The 6,355-nt window shown below is 44.5% G+C and overlaps 1 pseudogene; it reads left to right on the top strand.

The window, feature by feature from the left end:
- Positions 1-998: 998 nt before the first annotated feature.
- On the top strand, positions 999-6,029 carry LOC117479114 (annotated as a pseudogene).
- The last annotated feature ends 326 nt before the right edge of the window (positions 6,030-6,355 follow it).

The raw sequence follows: 6,355 nt of genomic DNA, 5'->3' as shown, positions 1-6,355 counted from the left end.
CATAAAGTACAAGAGCAACGGAGCCAAAGTGATAGCTCAGAAGAAGATACATTCTTACTGAATAAGATGAGGTTCAGATTGGGACGCATGAGTGAAGTGCACCTGAGACGAGTAGACCCATACATGGTTGAAGTGAAGCTGGATAGTAAGTTTGTTAACTTTGAGATAGACACTGGCTGTAGTCTCACAATAATGAATGAACAGACATTTCAAAGACTATGGAAAGACACAAAAAGTCCATGTTTGAGACCAACCAAAATCCACATCGAGTCTTATACAGGTGACCCTGTTAATGTGGTCGGAGCTGCCCTTGTTAAAGTGAAATACAAACATCAAAGGCGGTACCTGCCCCTCATTGTGGTTAAAGGGGACGGCCCCAGCTGGGAAGAGGCTGGCTGGAGGAAATACATCTGAGTTGGAAAGAAATCAAGCTCAGACACAAATCCCGAGTCCTGAAACACCTGAAGACAGAGGACAAATCGCTGCAGCAAGTACTGAGCAAACATGAAAATGTCTTCAAAGAGGAGCTTGGCACACTGAAAGGTATGAAAGCTACCATCCATGTAAAGGCTGATGCAGTCCCTCGTTTCTTCCGTCCGAGGTCTGTCCCGTACGCCATGCGCACCAAAGTAGATGAAGAAATAGACAGATTGTTGAAAGAAGGAGTAATCTCACCTGTTAAACATGCAGAATGGGCAGCACCAGTGGTTCCAATACTGAAGCCTGTTGGGACAGTAAGGCTATGTGGAGACTACAAGCTCACTGTAAATACAGTTTCCTCACTTGAACAATACCCCATACCCCGAATGGAAGACCTGTTTGCAGCACTGACAGGAGGAAAACAGTTCACAAAGTTGGACATGAGTCATGCATACCAGCAAATACTCATGGATGATGAATCAAAGAAATACTTAACAGTGAATACGCACAGAGGCTTATTCACATACAACAGACTGCCTTTTGGAGTAGCATCAGCCCCAGCTATATTTCAGAGGACAATGGAAGGTCTCCTGCGAGGCATTCCTTTTGTGGCAGTGTATTTAGATGACATCCTGGTGAGCGGTGTGGATGAGGAAGACCATCTGCAGAACCTCGAGACAGTGTTGGCAAAGCTGGAGGAGGCAGGATTGCGTCTGAGAAGGAGCAAGTGCACTTTCCTGGAAGAGGAAGTGGAATATCTGGGACATCGAGTGGACGCACAGGGACTTCACCCTATGGAAAAGAAAGTCAAAGCCATCATGGAGGCTCCCAACCCCACAAATGTTACTGAACTCAAGTCGTACTTAGGTTTGCTAAATTACTATAACACATTTCTGCCAAACTTAGCTACACTATTGGCACCACTGCATGAGCTCCTGCGACAAGATGTGCGATGGACATGGCAAAAGAAACAGGAAGAGGCTTTTAAAAAATCAAAGGCCCTGTTAAACTCAGCAGAAGTGTTGGTGCATTACTCTGCTGACCGAGAGTTAATTATGTCATGTGATGCGTCACCTTACGGGGTGGGCGCTGTTTTATCACACGTAATGGATGATGGAACTGAACGTCCTTTGGGGTTCATGTCGCGTACCCTAGTGCCTGCTGAAAAGAATTACTCACAGCTAGACAAAGAAGGCTTAGCAGTTATATTTGCAATCAAGAAATTCCACAAGTACTTGTATGGTCGAACTTTCACCATCTATACAGATCACAAGCCACTGATCTCTCTCTTCAACGAAAAGAAACCCATTCCACAGATGGGTTCCCCTAGAGTTCAGAGATGGGCAGTGCACCCGAGTGCCTATGAGTATCACATTGTGTACAAACCAGGAAAGAACAACGCTAATGCGGACGCATTAAGCAGACTGCCGCTGTCGGAAGATGTGCGAGAGAGTGAGACTGCAGAACAAGTGCTCATGATTGATCTTCTGGATGACACACTCGTGGACACAGCCAAAATAAAACACTGGACAGATAAGGATGTAATATTGTCTCAAGTTCATGGTTATGTCCTGTCGGGATGGCCTTCAGTGACTGAGGCTCCTCTCAAGCCGTATCATCAGAGGAGAGAAGAACTGAGTGGATGCTCACTCAAAATGGATGGATATTTATCCAGTGAAGTCAGCTACATCACAGGTGACCATTGAAAAGCTGCGTCAGAGTTTCAGTGTTTTTGGACTGCCAAAAATGTTGGTGTCAGACAACGGAACCTGTTTTACAAGTGCTGAATTTGAGACTTTCATGAAACAAAATGGCATCCGCCATGTGAGGTCAGCACCGTTTCACCCGTCTTCTAATGGGCTGGCAGAGAGGGCGGTCCAAACCTTCAAAGGGGGGATGAAAAAGATGAAAGGTGAAACATTGCAAACTAGACTGTCAAGGTTTCTGTTCAGTTACCGCATCACACCTCACGCAACCACAGGCGTGTCGCCTGCAGAGTTGATGATGTCAAGGAGACTCAGATCTGCATTAGACCTGCTCCTGCCAGATGTGAAAACAAGAGTGCAGCAAAAGACAACTAAAACAGAAAACAGTCCCATGACACAAACAGGAAACTGAGAAGTTTCTCACCTGGGGATAAAGTGTTCATCAGAAACTACTCTTATGGACCTAAATGGATCGCTGCGGTCATCGAGAGCTCATCAGGTCCAGTGTCATATTCAGTGATCATTGGAAGTGGTCAAGTCGTGAAGCGGCATGTGGATCAAGTAAGAGCCAGATTAACAGACACCGTGCCCTTAGAGCCGGTGCTGGACTCCAACAGAGACACTGTGGTTCCAGTGACAATCGAGCAAGAAGGACCTCCTGCAAGTGAGCCAGTGATTCTGTGTACTCCGATCCCGCCGGACTTGCCTGCTACACCCGTGGTGAGACGATCAGAGCGCGAGAGACAGCCACCTGTATACCTGAAAGACTTTGTTAAATAGATCAAGAGATGTTCCATTAATAGAGCAGCATAGTTCTCTGATCTCACTTTAAGGAAAGGTTTAGAATGTTAATCTTTGAAAGTGAAATGGTTTATGCCAGTACCTCGAAATGTTGTGTAACGGGAGTATGTTATTAGTGATGTGTCGGTCGCGAACGAGCCGATTCTTTTGAACGGCTCTTTGGTACGAACGAGGGGAACCGAGTCCTACTTGGTGAGAGCCGTTCTTGTTATCGTTCAATCGTTGGTCCGCACTCACTGCCTGCCAAAATCCACTCACCTTTTAAAAAGCTTGATTTTGTTCCCCAAACGTATTCTGTGAAGACCCGCCCCTACTCTGATTGGTAGGTTTCAGCACGAGGAGTGAGATGGGGTTGGTCTTAACGGAGAGAGAAGTCATAACAAGTGGTACAGGACAGGTAGACGACGTGTTTTTCGATGGAAAATGAGCCAAACGCGAAAACGCAGCAGCATTTGGATTCACTTCAACCAAAACCCAGGCAGTGATAAAGCGCACCATTTGTAAAGGCAAAATATCCTTTAAAGCAGGGTCAACAAATAATCTCCATCGCCACTTAAAAACACACTATCTAATATTAAGAGTTGCGTGAATTTCATTCAAGGCAAGGCAACTTTATTTACTTAACACATACAGAGGGTAAATTCAAAGTACATTCACTGACATGAATGACATGGATATGGCGCCACCTTGTGTCATGTTTACAATGCCGATTATTGACATTAGGTCTGGCAATACAGTCAATCAATATCCTGGTGATTATTTCGCAGATAAACCTAGTAACCCCGCCCCCTTTTAAAAAACGGCTCTTTTGAACGGCTCTTTTGAACGGCTCTTTGAAAGGAACGGAGCCATAAGATCCGGCTCCCTTCAAAGAGCCATAATTCCCATCACTATTGCCGACCCCTGGTTTAAAGTGTACTTCTCTCTGTTCTGAAGAAAGTTCCGGAAAGATTTAACATGGGAATCAATTGGGAGCTAGGTGGACTTTTTGTTTCTTCATGCCCTCAAGAGGCATTTTGTTTAATATTTATATTTTTTCTTAATGTCTTCACATTAGAGAGATGAGAGACATGGTTCCAATTTTTACTTTATTTAGGTCGAATTAGATGATTATTATGTGTGTTTACGTTCTGGCCTGCCACGCCACTAGTCTCCTAAAGGGGTGTGGCAGTGGCGCAATCCGTGTGAGACAGTTGCAGAAAATGTAAATGCGTAGTCTCCTCTCTTAACACTGGCCCACATTCACGTCCAATCGTGCCACCTGTCTGCCATCAACTGCGTCATTGTGCTTTCGGTATTTGACGTATAAACAGTATTTAGCCTCTTTTTGTTTTTAATTATAACTGTCTTTCTGTTCAGATGACAAATGTGTGCGTCAGGTGACTTAAATCATGATATGATGTTTGGTTCTTATTAAAATAGTAATAGAGCAGTCCTCCCACATGTGATGATATGCCACTAGAATGTATGTTACACACATGCTTTTGCACAAGAATCAGCCACTAGGCTTCCTTTTATGATAGTTTCTTAACAACCTTTTTTCCCTTTTACAGCGCGAGTGCCTCTCAATCCACGTTGGTCAGGCTGGTGTGCAGATTGGCAATGCCTGCTGGGAGCTTTACTGCCTTGGAACATGGGATCCAGCCGGATGGCAGGAAGCCTGGTGACCAGAACATCTCAGGAGGAGTGGACGATTCCTACAACACCTTCTTCAGTGAGACTGGAGCTGGAAAGCACGTCCCCAGAGCAGTGTTTGTTGACCTGGAGCCCACTGTCATCGGTACATTCTCATTCATTATAAATGATAAAAGTATCATAAACCTTTTCCCCCCTCTGTCATTCAAAACCTTCAATAATGTAATGCTCATTACCCTTAGATGAGGTGCGCACGGGGACTTACCGCCAGCTGTTCCACCCTGAGCAGCTGATCACTGGCAAGGAGGATGCTGCCAACAACTACGCCCGAGGACACTACACCATCGGCAAGGAGGTCATCGACCTGGTGATGGACAGAATCCGAAAGCTGGTCAGTACATTTAGAACAGAAGTCAATTTTGCTGAAGAGTATTAAATGGAGATGAATCAGTTTATTGCTAAGTAGGTTTTCACATACAAGGAGTATGCAATCATATTGTGGTGAATGGCAAAAATAAGTATTGCAAAAGCCAAGTAAATATGTGAAGTATATGTTTTAAAATGTAGAGCTGTACAGTGTTTTAGACAAACACAAGACATAACAATCTGGTATCACTCTTTCAAAGTGAGCATATTTCCCCGATTCTGGCCCACTTGCATCGGCTTCCTCCACCCTGCAGAATTCAGTTTAAGATCCTCCTGATCGCATTCAAAGCCCTCCATGGTATGGCACCCTCTTATCTCTGATCTGTTTTCATTGAATCTATATGTTTACATGCTGTGCACTAATACGCTTTTTTATCATTAGCTGTGAACCCTTGGCACTGCTGTCTTTGTATTATATAAATACATTTATTATTATTATTTCATGATTTTCTCTTTTTCTTTCAGTCCAACCAGTGCACCGGTCTTCAGGGTTTCCTGGTGTTCCACAGCTTCGGAGGGGGCACCGGCTCTGGTTTCACCTCCCTGCTGATGGAGCGTCTGTCCGTCGACTACGGCAAGAAGTCCAAACTGGAGTTCTCCGTCTACCCAGCTCCCCAGGTGTCCACCGCTGTGGTGGAGCCCTACAACGCCATCCTGACCACCCACACCACCCTGGAGCACTCTGACTGTGCCTTCATGGTTGATAATGAGGCTATTTATGATATCTGCCGTAGAAACCTTGATATCGAGCGTCCCTCTTACACAAACCTGAACAGGTTGATGAGTCAACTTGTGTCCTCCATCACTGCCTCCCTTCGTATTGATGGTGCCCTCAATGTTGATCTGACAGAGTTCCACACCAACTTGGTGCCCTATCCCCGTATCCACTTCCCTCTGGCCACCTATGCCCCTGTTATTTCTGCAGAGAAAGCTTACCATGAGCAGCTCTCAGTGGCAGATATCACTAATTCCTGCTTTGAGCCAGCCAATCAGTTGGTGAAATGCGACCCACGCCACAGTAAATGAAACTGAAAGCAATACATTAGGAACCATGTAAAGCCAACATTGAAAAGGGCTACATAGTGTTGTAAGGAGATGAGTGTTTTCACAGGTGTTGTAAAGGTTTTTTTATTTTCAGTTCTGTAATCAATCACCATGTTCGGTTACAAATAAATGCTTTTTCTTGACATTAAGCAGATATTTAATGTCATTAAAACAGAAAAACAAAATGAATTCTACAATACAAAAACATACACAGCTCTCATTTAAAACCCAACAGGAACATACAGTACTGTGACTCTCATAAGCTTCCTATTGCCCCCTTTTCTACAGCTCCCAAACCAAAGCAGCAAATTGACAATAATGCA

This window comes from Trematomus bernacchii, unplaced genomic scaffold (genome assembly GCF_902827165.1).
Source record: "Trematomus bernacchii unplaced genomic scaffold, fTreBer1.1, whole genome shotgun sequence".
NCBI lineage: Eukaryota > Metazoa > Chordata > Actinopteri > Perciformes > Nototheniidae > Trematomus > Trematomus bernacchii.
This window is presented reverse-complemented; position numbering and strand designations above follow the sequence as displayed.